At 40.1% G+C, this 15,883-nt stretch overlaps 1 long non-coding RNA gene across 6 annotated transcripts in view; it reads right to left on the reverse strand.

The window, feature by feature from the left end:
• LOC107195952 overlaps positions 1-15,883 on the reverse strand; it is an 85,098-nt gene that overhangs the window by 46,361 nt on the left and 22,854 nt on the right. The window contains exon 1 of one of the 6 annotated variants that reach the window (XR_001517264.2): positions 12,388-13,167. The exons of 1 other annotated variant lie outside the window; for it this stretch is intronic. This is a non-coding gene — a long non-coding RNA (uncharacterized LOC107195952). Of the gene's footprint in view, positions 1-12,196; positions 12,345-12,387; positions 13,168-15,883 lie in introns of those variants that run through there. 4 more of the 6 variants (XR_003047561.1, XR_003047559.1, XR_003047560.1 and 1 more) reach the window with 4 other exon arrangements.

A 15,883-nucleotide genomic window follows, 5' to 3' on the forward strand; every position in this document is an offset into this window, starting at 1 on the left:
TTCTCATTGGATGGCTAACAAAGATTTTTCAGTGTCAAGACCAAGGGCGGCTGGTCGCTCAGCTCCAACGTGCAGGTAGCCAGTGGGCTCGGCGGTGAGGCTGAATGGGAGTGAAGACACATCACCAACCACAGAGATTTTCAGGCCACTGCTGTGTGGGATTTTGTTTATGGGTCAATTTTGCAAACAACTTCCCTCAGACCGAATATTCAAGTAAGTAAAGCCTGGACATAGTTACGTAGGTAGTTCTGCGTGTACACTGAGTCCTGGACTTGAGCGGATCTGAGCGACCACGGAACCCAGGCTCACCCCTCACCCCCTGCCCTGCCTGTGATCCATCCGGCTTCACAGGGTCACTAACAGATGCTCCGACTGTCTGTTTGATTGTTTCCAGCAAAGGGTCGCACACTACACTGTGAGAAGTCCTTTCTGATATTAATAGTCTGTATCTTAGAACGATTTTAACAATCTCCTAAAACTCACAGTAGGATAATGCTTAAAATAGAATACCTACTAGCCACTATTCTTAGCACCGTATATGAGTGTGTGTGTGTGTGTGTGTGTGTATAGCACTCTATGCATGTATTCAATCTTCTCTTTAACCCCATGGATATTATGGTCACATAATAAAGTAACAAAGTAAATGCTATTAATATCCATATTCTTTAGATGAGGAAATTATGGCATTGATCAGTTATGTAATCTTCCTGAGGTCAAAGAATTTGAACTAGCATCTGAACTCATAACCGGTTTGCTTTAATGCTTACTCTTTCTTGTTGGTTATTCAGATATTTGAGGACGGCATTCCCTAAGCATCCTCCCTGAGAATTCTTTTCCCAGGCTCGCCGTTTGCAGTTAATGGAACCATTTTTCTCACGCCATGGCTGTGATCTTTTAGAAAAGCATAATGTAGTTTGTCATTGTCTATCTTAAAACTAGTGCTCAGAACTGAATACGACTTTAGCTACGGTCTGACCGATGCGCAGAATTGTGTGGAATTACGCAATAGTTAGGTTCTCGAATCAGTGTGCAAGGTGAACATCAAGTACAGCCAAAATCACCCTTGGAAAAGCTCTTAGCTGGAACTCCTAGTGGAGAGTACATATGACATTGTGCGTACTGTCCCATCCAGAAATTCTTCTGTTCACTAAAATCTGAGAACCACTGTGCCCGACTCAAGAAGGAACACAAGGGAAGTCGATACGCAGGTGCCGGCCCATTAAAGACATTCTGCTTTTCAGGTAATAGTCACATTTCCAGTGGTGAATGAACGATGGGTGGAACATGCTTAACTATCCTGTTTACTCACAGCATTACTTCATCCTGATGAAATGTTCAGCTCTACAACTTCCCATATGTTAATATATGTGTGTCACAGGGAGGATCAAACAGGGATGGAGAGAAGGGTAATTCTGAGAATCGGTGTGTAAGTTCAGTATAATGTCACAGCAGGCTTTAGCACCCAACAGGGGAAATATCACCCCCCAGGGGGCAAAAATTGATTCTTGTGGGGCAAAAACATTCACTCTTTTTTGTATTTCATTTTTTAACATTCGCTTTATCCTTAATGTTCTAAAGATACTATTTGACTAGTTACTCATAATGCTAAGTCTGTCTTTCAGAAATTTTTCTAGAACACACACATATATGTGTGTGTGTGTATATATATACCCTACATGTGAACATATACCTATATATACCCTATGTGTCTGTATACACATACTTTATACACATATATATTTTTAATAGTCTTGTTCAACAAGTGTCCTTCCAGGAAGCTTATGTTTAAGATTATGAAAAGCAAGATTAAAAGGTCCAGCATATTCTTTAGTATAAGCTACAGATGTGCAAAATTAATAAAGAACTGATTTCTTAGACAGAAAATGATTTTCATCACTTGAGGATATCTGAATAAGAAAGAGAAAGAACCAAAGCATTAGCTGTTAAATGTGAAAATTTTAGTTCCAGGGCCACTGAAATCTAAGCAGCATAGGTCACCCAAAGAAAATTTCCTAATGTCCTCATATGAAAAAGGCAGATTTCTGGTCTGTTTTGCCTTAGGCAGAAAATTCGAAAGGGAATACTGTGCTTCAGACGCTTGTCAGTCACTCAACCAAATACTTTAAATATCTGCGACGAGCAAAACAATATACTAATCTAGGTTCTCCTACACTCAGGCTTTTCCCTTGGATCAAAAATCACAAAGAGATAGTCAATTCCGGTAATGAAATTTATGCATTAAAGAATGAAGCAAACTATCAACGAGTGAAAATTATTGTGATACCAGGAAAATACATTTAAATGTTGAGAGCAATGGATCAAAAAAAGTCAATAATATATGGAGGATAATCATAAAAATGTCTAACCACTGTGCTATACGTCTGAAACTAATAGTTAAGAATATTGAATGTCAACTCTAACTGAAAAATAAAAGTTAAAAAATACATATGGAATATAATGTAATGTAGTGATTGTGAGCATTCAGAATCATCCAGGTTGAAATTCCCATTCTGCCACTGACCTGCTGTGTGACATTAGACAAATCCCTTATTCTCTCTGTGCCTCAATTTGCATGTCTGTTAAATGGGCATCACAATAAGACCTTTTTTTATAGACTTCTTCTGAGGATTAAATGAATGCATTAATATCTGATAAGTACCTGACTGAATATCAGGAATAAAATAGAATTCAGTAAGTGGTAGCTGCTGCTGCTGCTACCACTACTACTATTATTATCATTATATTTAATAATGAAATCTAAGAAAAGGTGAATCTCAAATGTAGTTTGTACTTGGACCAGAACCTGTGGCACTCATTAAACTGTGGCCCGTATGACAAAGCAACCCTCCTCCTCTTTAAGGAGAATTAGCCCTGTGATTCTCTAAAAGACTGCATTTCTTAAAGAAACTCATATTCTAAGGTCTTAATCATTATATTTGAGATTCAATAAAATGGCCATATTTAAAAACCTTTTTTTTCTCGGACAATAAAACTAACATTTTTCCTACAGAAGAATGGCCAAATGAACATGTGTACATTTAACTCGATTACACAGGCTTTTTTCTTATCTTTTTACTGAAATGGTGTGAGGACAATACATAAACTACAGAGATAAGATGGAGTTTAAAATCCAATCCTGTTAAATGCAATTACTGCCTCGCCTTAGATTGTAAAGCGAGAATATGTTACTTAAGAGACTGAATTTGTGGGCTATGCATGCAGCATTTCCCGGTTCCCCTGTCATATTTAGAATTTCAGTGGGAAATTTTTGTATTTCAATGGGTTCCGGTTTTTTGGCCAACGCTCAAGTATCTGCCACAAAGAAAGGAAAGGGATCTGGATCAAGGATAAAGACGTCTGGAATGTGAATAAGGCGGGAGGCTGGGGTTCTGGATCCCGTTTGCTACTCACTTGGCAGATCTTTGAGAAGCAAAGGCAAATGGCTCTACCTCCTAGGCTTCAGTTTGCTCACCACGTGCAACCGCGAATTTGGGCAACAGGATCCGTCACTGACAGCTAGAAAGTTCTGATAGTCACAGTGCTTTCTTAGACGTTTCGTACCTATTATAAAAATTATTATGTTCGTAGTAGAGACCAATAAGAATGTACCGTTGACCCCTGGACAACATGGGGGTTTGGGGCACCAATCCCGTGCAGTCGAAAATCCACGTATCACTTTTGACTCCCCTAAAACTTAACTACTAATGACCTACTGTTGACCAGAAGCCTTACTAATAACATAAACAGCCAATTAACATATTTTTTGCATAGCACATGTATTATATACTGTGTTCTTGCAATAAAGTAAGCTACATAAAAGAAAATATTAAGAAAATCATAAGGAAAATAAATTTTCAATACTTATTGAAAAAAATCTGTGTATAAGCGGACCCGCACAGTTCAAACCCGTGTTTTTCAAGGGTCAACTGTATTACTGACGTGATTGTTTTTGGCGATTACAGTTAAAATCTATTGAATGTTTCCTGTATAGGATATTAGGTTAAGCACCTTACAAATATGACCTCAGTTCAATTAATTCTCACAACAATACCGCGAGATTATGACTATGTTTGTTTTATACACAAGGAGACTCGCATAGTTCAAACCCATGTTTTCCAAGGGTCAACTGTATTACTGACGTGATTGTTTTTGGCGATTACAGTTAAAATCTATTGAATGTTTCCTGTATAGGATATTAGGTTAAGCACCTTACAAATATGACCTCAGTTCAATTAATTCTCACAACAATACCGCGAGATTATGACTATGTTTGTTTTATACACAAGGAAATTGAGATAAATAAGAGCGAAATATAACGACGGAAACAAATAGATGCCTACCCATATGCATGATTTCCTTCATCCCAAACAGAATCTCTGAGTTTTAGCTGACCACTTAACACACACACACACACATGGGCACACACATGGGCATGCACACGTACACAACAAACAAAATCCTCTTCCCAGCTTCCCTTGCAGTTAGGTGTGACCATATGACAGTGTTCTGATCAATGGGCTGTAAATAAAAGTGTGCGGCAGCTTTGGGAACCTTCCTTAAAGACGATCGTGCTTTTGCTGTGTCCTCTTTCTTTGTTTTCTATCCTGCCAGGAACGCAGACAAGATGTGTGAGGCCCTAGGTGCCACCTTCGATCATGAGGAGGAGGGCCAGCCACATCCTGGGGGTGGCAGTGCAGTCTCTGAGGTCACTATGAGGCTGAGACTCTATATTCGTCCCTTAATAACTAGCTCTAGACTTTGAGAGAGAGAAATAAAACTGTCTAGTATACGCCAAGGACATTTTGGGTTAGGATCAAACTCAATCTTAACTAGCAGGAGTATACTGCCCAAGGTCACACAGCCAGAGAACAGAAGAGCTGGGGTTGAAAGCCTGGTTTGCCTGACCAGAGAGGGCACAAGGTACTAAACCTAGGAGTAGGACCTTCACTCTGTAATAGTAGATATTTAAAACAGGTATACTTGATCCTGGATCGAGCTAATACTTTGTTTTCAGTTAGTCTGTCTCTCTAATTATATTTGACTCTGGCTGATATTACATTGAGTTCTATACCCTGAGCACATATACACACGGTATTTGGCAAGAGAAAGGGTCTCGTGAAGGCCAGTTTAACCTTAAATTTTTGTTGCAGATGCTTGGAGATAGATACCGTACACCAAAGCTCTTAAAAAATTAGATTTGCATAACAATGATTTCCTCCAGCCTTCTTTATTTGCATGAAGGGAGCCATGCCTGAAGGGTTTGCTCTAGGTCATGCTAGGGTGTGCAGCTGCTCATGGAAGCACGTTGCTGCGGGTCCCATTACATTGCCTGCATCATTCAAGCAATAAAGCCATTTAACATTTCTTTGGCTATTTTAAATAAATACATTTTGGATATCGATTATCTGTAAAATACCTCAATTCTACACTCAACATTGCAAATAAGATAATAATGAACGATATACTCTGTCTTTGAAGATACAGAAAATGGGCATTATTTGTGGATAATTTAATTTCACTGCTCAGCATCCCAAGAGAATGAATTGAAAAGCTGCTGAATTCATTAAGAGTTCACAAGATGAGCAGATACGATAGAAATCTTGGTAGTGTCCTATATAACAGACATAATCATATGTCATTAAAAACTTTACTTGTGAGCAGCTGAAAAGAAAACAAAGCTATTGAATTTAAGAGTAAACTTAACAATAAATATACTGGACTTTTAGGAAGAAAACTTCAAATTTTCTGAGAGATTTAAAGGATAATTTAAATTAATGAAAAGAGATTAAATTCTTCTATAGGACAAGTGACTATTGCAAAAGTGTTGGCTTTTCCAAATTAATTTATAGGTCATGTCATTCTGATCAAAATTGTGTTAGAATTTTATGAGACCAAAATAATTTTAAATATTTTAAATAACACATTAATAAAAACAGTTAAGATAATTTTAAACATTAAGAATAACGAGGGCTTTAGATTTTGAAATATACTAGAAAATAAAATCATTCAGTGTGATATATATAAAAATATAGGTGGACCAAGAGTACATGTAACGACTCAATAAATGATAAAGTGGCATTAAAAGAGATAATTACCAAATTCTGAGCTTACTAAAAATTCAGTGTCAAATTGGGAAAACATAAATATAGGTGAACGAATATATGTCACGTTTCTGGATGGGAATGAATTTCCAAGCACAAAAGCAGTAAAACAAACAACGGAAGGAAAAAGGAATAGATTTGACTCTATAAAAATTTATGACTTTTCTACGTCAAACAAACAGTATAAAATTAAAAGGAAAATGAGAATTCCCACCCTAGCATGGCAGCGTGAGGAGCCCTATGGAGCCAATCTCCAGCGAAACAAGCATAACTGTTGAAAATTATACATATAATAAAAAAAAAAAACCCTACCATTTAAAGACTCTGGCAATTGTCCTAAAAACATGTAACAAATGAAGAAATATTTATTCAAGAGACTCTACTAATCTCAGCAAAAACAGTGAGAGTCTGTGGGATTTGGTCCACGACCTGCTCTGTCCTCCCTACACCCCAGCTCAGCTTGATGGAAGCTTCACTGTGGGCCAGATGTGGCCAAATACACAGGACCCCCTCGCCCCTCAGCTCCCGACCTAGAGGAGAAGTGTCTTACCAAGGAGAACAGGCTATAGCATTTCTCATTCCCTTCGATCCTGAGATGAAGAGGTTAAATTCCTGGTGAGTGGACCGAGAGATTGAGGCTACCTCCCCATGGCAAGTGGATAAAGTTGAGGCACCGACTGCCCTCACCTCAGGTCCCTTGTAGTCCCGAGGATATGTGACCGGAGAGGAATCTATCAGGACTAAGCCTGCCATCCCGCCCAGTGCCCGCAGCAGTGGCTCAGAGATTTTGCCAAGGGGAAGAGGCAGAACGCAGAGAGCCTCGAAGCTCTGTTTATTTAAAACAGACTCTTGAGAAGATCAAGCCTTTGGGCGTTCTTAGAAACAGTAGCTTAAGAGCAATGAGCAAAACCGTAGGTCAGTCAGTCAGCTCACTAGAGAGAACAGGGAAGGAGACAGAAAGGAGAGGGTCTTTGGGGGCCCAGAAAGTCTCAGAGACAGGCATCTAACACTCCCCTTACCCAAATGGAGCTGGATCCGGCCACAGAGCAATCCATGCCCCCAGGGCACTTGGGAACTATAATAGAGTCATCGTTGGTGATGAGTGAAACCTAACAGCTTCCAATCATACGAAATGAGACAGACTAACAGAGTGATCAGAATCAGGGACAGCCCCTGACCCTTCCTTGTTGGGTAGCCCCAAAATACCCAAGCCATGAATTTAGTCTAAAGTATTCTTGATTGGTCATCCCTCCAGAGCCTTAACAGAAGCCAAGGCAAATTCACTCTGGAATTTTCTCTAGGTCTCAATAGATTCTTAAAAATAATTTTTCAAAGAGTCTGGGGATCTCACAGTCAAAAATGACTAAGTGTACCTCGTGCTCAGACCTTGATTTCTAAATACTCAGCCTTGTCTTTTTTTTTTTTTGGATGCTGGCCTGTTGTTTTTTTTTTTTTTTTTTTTTTTTAAGGAAATAGGGTTCAGTGGGGGAAATCGCTGGACCCAGGCCTGGAGCAGAGAATATAAACATTGAGTCTGCAGTATTTTTTTTGTATCAGAAAGTAGTCTATATATGAAAAGGTCACTGAAGCCAGCTTAAAGGGGTTTTTTGCCAGGTAAATCGAGCATCTTAAACTTAAGCATCAAAATGATTATTCGCAGTAATAAATGATATTAGATAATCAAGAGTTCATGTTGATAATGAAAAATATAAATAAGCAAATAAAGTGAAGAAGCTTTATTTTCGTTCATTTGTGTGTATTCTATTAACTGTCAGATGACTAATAAACATAGAAAGGATGACATAATTAGAAAATCACCATTTTGCAACCACTATAAGAATAACTGATTTGTCGATAGATACCAAAGAATTGTCGATGGATACCAAAGCTACTGAGTGAAAGTTTGTTGGGTAATCAGATATTTAGTCTCAGAGCATCTTCCCACAGATTATTTATTAATAAGGAAGATATAAAAGATACCTTTAAACTGCAAAAATTCGAACACCACCACCTTAAATACGCGATCAGAGTTAACATCTCTAAAAAATAAGACCGACCGAAATCACGTCCCTCTTGATGGACACAGATGACTTATGTCATATTCCTGCCGAAAATGCATAACCTGAAACCAGCCAAGGGGAACCAACCAGACAAAGGCAAACCGAGGGACATTCAACACCACAATTAGACTACCCTCCCCTGTGAATTCTGCTTCCTTCTCATCTCTCCCATTCAATAAATCATCTCGTTCTGCGGATTTCACCTCCTAAATATCGCTAGACTTCATTCGCTTCTCTCCGTTCTCTCAGTTACATCATGTCAGCTAATTGCTAAAACAGTTGCTGGCCCTGTTCCCCTTGAATCCATGCTTCACAGGTTAGCCTGAGTGATCCGTCTGTAGTTTAAATCTGATCACGTCACTTCCCCGCTAAAAAGATATCTGTGGCTTTCAGGGGCTGTTAAAGGCAGACTCTTAAAATCTGTTTCACAAAGCCTGTGCTGACCCGGCTCCTGCCCTCTCGCTGTATCCCTTGATATCTGTCTATTGCCAGCATCTTATTCTTTGCATTTGCCACGTTCCTTAATTTGCAGATTCTGTTCTGTTTCGTGCAGGATTTTATCCTTATCTAGAACGTTTTCTCTTCCTGTACTTCCGACCCCACTTTCGTACTTCGGGTCCTAGCTTAGAAAGGATTTACTCCGAGAAGCTTTCTTTCCCCTACCACTCTCGCCTCTCCCCGAGTCTAAGGCACCTGCTCCTTCTGTGTAAAGCGGACACACCTTAAACCTCCTTCGATCTCAGCACTGAGCCCTTTGTCACCTCGCGTTTACGCTTCAGCTCCTCGAGTCGGCTGTGAGCCTCACAGGGCAGAGATTGCATCTGTCTTGGTCACTGTGTTATCACCCAGGGCCACCGCGATGTCTGGGACGTAGTCGAATTTTGATCAAGCGAGCGGAAAATATTGTTGCAGACGGAGGAGAAAAGGGGCATTTTAGAAAATAGTAGTAAATGTTCTAAACGGCACAAATTGCGTGATGCTAACCTCGGGGATTGTGATCTCAAGATGATACTTAAAGGCTGAGAAGTGACTTCCTGAACTTTCAGTGAAAAGAAAAAAGAAAATAGTCAGGGCCCAGGTCTTAATTTCTAAACACCACGCTATAATAAAGGAACTGGGGCTCCTTGGAAAAGTGACTGATTCCAGAATTGGGACAGGAAAACATTAAGATAAGCATGGAACGTCTTATAAAGCCTGAATGCAAAAAAAAAATGAGGTAGAGGGATTAAGAAGTAAGTAAAAATTGGCAGTTACAAAATAGTGACAGGGATGTAAAGGGCAGCATAGGGGATATAGTCAATAACACTGTGATAACTCTGTAGGTTTCGGGTGGGCAGGAGACTTACTGGGGTGATCGCTGCGTAATGTATATCGATGTCTAATCACTGTGATGTATACCTGAAACTAATGTAATATTGTATGCCAGCTGTATTTTTAAAAAGAAATTTCAAAAATTTTTAAAAATAAGGGCATGTTGAAAGAACATAGGAGCCAACTGAATGACATTCCATTGGCCAAAGCTGAGATAACTGAAAAAACAAAATAAATAGTATTGAATGATAGCCCAAAGAATAAAATAAATATCCACAAATCCATGCCAATATAAATTAATTAAGTGAACAAAGACATGGGGGGAAAGCCTCTCACGGAATTCGTACGGAAGAATTCTAATCAGTAAATGTAGAAGAAATGAAGGAAACAGAACATCTCCATTAGGTAAACACTAGAGTAATAATTGTTATAGGCAAGAGCCATCAATGAATCCCCAAATCAATGGGTAATGTTTGAGGGGGGAACAGAATATTTATACAGTCTGGCAATATTTTCTCCAACACACACATTAATTACACAGGAAAAAAATCATGACTTTAGATTTGAGAAACGTAGCAAATACCACCTCAGCCAATTAATATACTGAAGAACACACAACATCACCTGGGTGGTATTTTTATCAAAAATGCATAACTTCAACCTAATCATGGGAAAATATCAAACTGGAATTGAGGGGCATTCTGCAAAACAACTGTCCAATACTTTTCAAAAGTCTCAACGTCATATTAGAGAAAACTAAGAAAACATGACAACCTAATTCGATTCCGAATCTTGTGATGGATTTTGGCACAGAAAAAAAAAAAGATATGAATGGAAAGCAAAATCTAAATAAAGCCTGTAGGTAGATTAATAGCAGAGAGAGAAATGGTTGTCTTAGCAACCAGATTATTGTGGAAGAAGGCAACTGTTTGCAAACACATGAGAAAGTACATTAGAGGTGCAACAGTTATGAAATGAAACATAATTTTCAAGGTGTTGAAATGTCTGTCCATTTATTTCTAAATTGAAATGAGTCCTTCAGGATGCCTGCCACTTGCCAAAGTGCCAGGCGCCTCATAACGGTCTTTTTTATTTCTGGGTTTGTCTTTCTCCCTTGGATTGTACCAGAGTCCATGGCTTACGGGGTTCAGCGTTGTCTGTTTGTGAAGGTCCCTAGAGGTCAGGGCCACTTGCCTTCAGCAAGGGTTCAGCATTGTCTGTTTGTGGTGGGGTGACTGTTGGTCCTTCTGCCACACAATACTGCTGCAGTGTGCTGACTCCCCAGATTTGGTCAGGCCTGGGGGCTCAGAGCAGTGCTCACTCTGAGCCTCGGCCAGGGGGTGCTTGCTGCACGCAGCCCCTGGGGTGCAGAAACCCTGGCCAGCTCCACAGGACTCCTGGGAATACCCCTCTGAGGGGCCGCTTGGGTCTGGGTCCCTGGGTACAAGTGAGGACACAAATTATTCAATAAGCAAATGTCCCCTGCCCCCATCCCTACTCTCTGGTATCTTATCTCCTCCTAGGAAAGGTCCCTAGAGGTCAGGGCCACTTGCCTTCAGCACAGCCTCCAACTTCCCATCTTTGCAGACCTCCAGAGTCAGGGCATGTGCGTGTGCGTGTGCGTGTGCGTGTGCATGTATATTGTATGTGTGTGCGTGTGTGTCTTTGTTGGCAAAGGGGATGTAATGATTACTTTTATGTGTCAACTTGACTGGGGCAGGTGCCCAGAAGTCTCACTAAACATCGTTCCGAATGGGTCTGTGGATGAGACCATGTTTGAATTGGTAAACTGAGGAAAACGGCTTGCCCTCTCTAAAGCGGGTGGACCTTCTCTGATCCATTGGAGGCCTGAATAGGACAAAGGGTGGAATAAAAGAAAAATCACTCGCTCTGTCTGACTCTCCTGGAGCTGGGACGTCAGTCTTTTCCTGCACTTGGACTTGAATTTAAACCACTGGCTCTCCTGGGCCTCCAGCTTGTCAGATGCAGAACTTGGGACTTCCTGGCTTCCATAACCATGTGAGGGGCTCCTTATAATACACCCCTTTATATATACACACACACGTCCTATTGGTTCTATTTCTTTGGAGAATCCAAGCCAATATATGGCATTGTTTCTAGAATAGGCTTTGCCTGTCTGAAACTAAAAAAAAAGTCTATCAACTGCTTCTTGGGGGATAAGTTCTGGAATACCAAGCTGTCCTCATGAGAAAAATTAATTACAAATTGTAATTTAATTTTAAGTTACAAAGTACAGCCTAACACGCACAAGAGACAGAGAATAATACACAAATATCCAACTAAAAATGTTAATATTTGCTTTAGTAGAAAATTTCCTATCCATCTTTTTACTAATGAGCAAACATCGACAAAACATGAAGTCATTACATTGTGAGATACTGCCCTTCCAGCCCAGCTTTCTTTCCATGCACATGATTTCATTTTACTCTCCTGTATTTAAAAAAGATAGCACATTCATGAAAGAACAGAATTAAAAAATACCTTGAAGGAATTACACCTGAAAGAACTTGAAGTTATAAATAATATTTCCCTTCAAAATAATATTAACTCAGATTTTTCAAGTTTACCTTCCCGTTAATGAGAGTTTTCTTTTTTTCTTTTTTTTGCCAAAGTCCAGAGGCTACAGGAGTTTCTTTTGATGACTCACTTCCTGTACCTTAAATGCTCTAAAGAAGTTATTTGAATTTATAATATTTTACTCACAGAAAAAGCAGTGCAGCAATTTATTCGGGGACTGGTGTCACTTTGCCCACATGTCTCCTGCACTTTTGGAAAGAGGTTGGCTTCTGTGAGGGATAATTTAAAAGGAGAACTCCCTAAACAGAGCCCATGACTAAGACTGAGCACATGTCAAAATTTTTTCCTAAATGAACAAGTCAAGTCGATTTACTCACCGAAATATGATCAACTCCATCCAACACCTTGTTCTGACATTTTGAAGTTGACTGACCAATGATTTGACAGAGATGACTGGCCCCACATCGTTAAAATGATTAATGTGTGTGAGTCGGGGCAGAGCCAAGCACTGCTGTTCCCATCCCTCAGACGAAGTGGGGGAACCCTTGGTCAGAGGCAGTCAACACACCCCGGAGTATTTTTCTCTTGGCGTCACCAACTACAGAAAGAGAAACTTTCTTCAAGATTGATGAAAAGTAAGAGTAATTTCCTGAACCCCCAGTTCTTGGCTGAGTGTTTCCTGGAGTAAAACCTTAATTATAATTCAGATCCATTCCCTTCGATGTCCCAAACCAGGCTGATCGACTGTAAAGGTTACCACGGAGTTGACTAACGTCTCTGAATCTTGTCATCCTTTAATCATGGAAGACGAGAAGGAGATTTCCAGTATTGCTTACACATTCTCTTATCTCCTTTGGTTTCCTTTACAAAGCCCACAGTATTTCTGTGATGGTTGATTTTATGTGTCAAGCGGGTCGGCCCATGGTGTCTGGTCAAACACTAGTTCAGATGTTGCAGTGAAAGCATCTTATAGAAATAATTAACATTTACAATCGGTTGATCATAAGTGACTAAGATGTGGTTGGCCTCGTCCAGTCAGATGAAGATCATCAAAGCAACAAAAACCCCTGCAAATTTCCAGGAAAAGAAAATTCTGCCTCAACCCTGTAACACTGAAATCCTGCTTGAGGTTTTAGTTTGCCGGCCTGCCCATATGGGTTTCAGACCTGCCATAATTGTATGAGCCAACGCCTTAAAATAAATCTTTTTCCTTAACAAAATCTATCTTAGATAGATAGATGGATTGATAAATAGATGATATGTATGTATGTATGTATGTCATCTATCTATCTGTCTGTCTGTCTATCTATCCTCCTACTTATCTATCGATCATCCATCCATCCATCCATCCATCCATCCATCCGTCCATCCATCATCTTTCTCTCTCTCAACCCTGTTAGTTCTGTTTCTCTGGAGAATCCCGACTAATAAAACTCATTAAAGGCTTTTTTTTTTTCTTTTTTAAAATTGTCTATCTCTAACCAAAACCAAAACCAAACGAAACACTTTTCCTTTTCCAAAAAGAAGTTATGCCATTTTACCTTAAAAAAATTAATTTCCTTATTCATTTGTGTGATGTTTAGATTTAGTTCTGTACATTAAATTCATCAGTGGGGCCGGGAAGCCACTCGCGTTTCGATAGATTTTCCTGCTACCTCTGTAACCTCACCATTTCGTAACATCAACCTGAAAACATAGTACATCTGACTCATCTCTCAGGGCCCAGGGATAATTATCGGAAGCTTATACCATTCCTGATAAAGTGAGAAAAAGCACACACGCAACACTGTAGTGTGCAAGGTGTGAGAGACAGCAGGATTCACGAGTGTCCCACAGGTGTGAGAACTGTCACAGGTGTCTGATATCTGAGGAGTCAGGATAGGAAGAGCGAGGGCCCTCGCTTTTGATGTTACTCCAGCAAGATTTAAGGTAGTTATAAGTATGTAAAGACTGCGCTGTGGCTAAAACAAAACAAAACAAAAAACAAACAAACGAAACCCCCAGCAATCACAATACGTATCATTATCGATCTTTTCCTTTCCCGAGATTTTTTTAAATAGTCATTATTTTTCAAAATCTCTAAATAAATCGCTTGGTCTCGAGACGACTCCATGAAGCCAAGTCATGAATTCTTGAAAAGAAGAGACTGTATGGAAACGCGTTCAGAAAGAACTCTGTCGGTTAGCAAGAAGCGATGTCACCGTGGTGCCTGACAGCCCATTTCTTAAGCTGTTCTCTAGTCTCAGTTACAATACGATGGAAACCACACCCACACGATGCCTAACCTCCTCGTTTACCGTTTTTGAACACACTACTCTTTTCCAGCAGCGTTTTCCGCCCAATCAGGCTAATTTTGAAGAGTACGTTTGAATGTGAGAACAGGCATTTTAATCTGGAAGCATTCATTAGAAGCCTGCGTTGCTTCAGCAGCGCTCAGGGCAAGCGCTGCCTACACCGCTCCTGCCCCTCTTGAGGTTCTATTTGAGACAGAACGGAGCGCTTATTGAAGGTACAAATCCAGTAAACTACCACTTCTATGGTGTCTCTGCGGCTCAGCTTTGTACGTGACACTGAGGGGCTCACAAATGAAGAAACCAGTTGGTGGCCATTCATCCAGCATCACCATAAATACCAGGTTGGTTCTTTTTGTCCATTTATCGCTCATCAATCAGTTGCAGGGACTTTGTTTTGAGACACTTGTTGGACCGAGCCGGTTGGATTGGTATCAGAGATCCGGTTTAATTTCCTAAAAATCATAGCATCGGGGCAGCCAAGTGTGATTGCTGATAATGAATTTGAGTATTTACTTTTCCTACATCTAAACAAAAGAAAAGCCCAACCCAAACGTCCCCATTCCCGACAGTCTAACAATAAGTAAGTTAGCATGTGACACCTATGACTTCGACTTGAAAAATTTATGGCGCTTCTATTTACTCTTGTCCATTTTCAGAGTGCATGCGACTTCTTGAAAACTCATTTAAGGGCATTGCAATGTGGTAAAACATGGGTATGTCTCATGACAGAAATGTGAGATTTGCTCACATACAAAATCAAAACGGATCATAAAACAGCCACTGAAACCTTTGGCCAATTGTCTGTAAAAGGAGACCCCCAATGACCTATAGCAGGAATATAGATGCAAAGTTGTGCTTTGCCTCATGCCCTGGGGAGGATTTTGGCTCTAAGATTTTGTCTCCTTGCTGCCAAATGCGAAAGCCAAGTGCATTGCTAAAGCTTTAGACACATTTTCATCAATAAAATTTCTTATAAAACAGATCCTGCAAACGCTGAACTTATCTGCCAAATAGCCAATTAATTATTTTACATCCTGGTTGAACAATGAAATAATTTATGATGGGTAAAGCTTTTACCATCACAAATTAGTGTTCTGGAAACCACAAGGCCGAGCTTTCGATTAGCAAGAGGCATCACAATTAGGGATGAAAAGAAGCAATGTTGTGGGTTGGAAATTCTCCTCACAGAGAAATAAAACTCTTGAGGAACAATGACCCAATTAATTTGAGAGAGTTGGGTTTTTGGAAAAACAGATCCTTCTTAAAGGGAAAAGTTCAAACACTGCTCAGATGCCTAGATGCCTCAGACCTTCCCCGCCTGGAGCGCCCTTTCTTTTCGTAAATTGTAGCTATCGAATTTGGAGCATACTTGCCCATCCGGCATTAGTGTGTGTTAATCTCAGATCGGACACCGTCTGTGCGTTCACTCTCTCACCGACAGTCACCATTTCCTGCCTTGGGTCAGTGGGGAATGGTGCCTCCAATTCTTTGAATTTTCCAGAAAAGAGAAAAATCTGGGCTGAAATAGCACTCGTGCAATTGATCTGACTTCTCAAGTTCAGGCCAGGTCCGGCAAAGA

This window comes from Pteropus alecto, unplaced genomic scaffold (assembly GCF_000325575.1).
Source record: "Pteropus alecto unplaced genomic scaffold, ASM32557v1 scaffold65, whole genome shotgun sequence".
In the NCBI taxonomy this organism is placed as follows: Eukaryota; Metazoa; Chordata; class Mammalia; order Chiroptera; family Pteropodidae; genus Pteropus; species Pteropus alecto.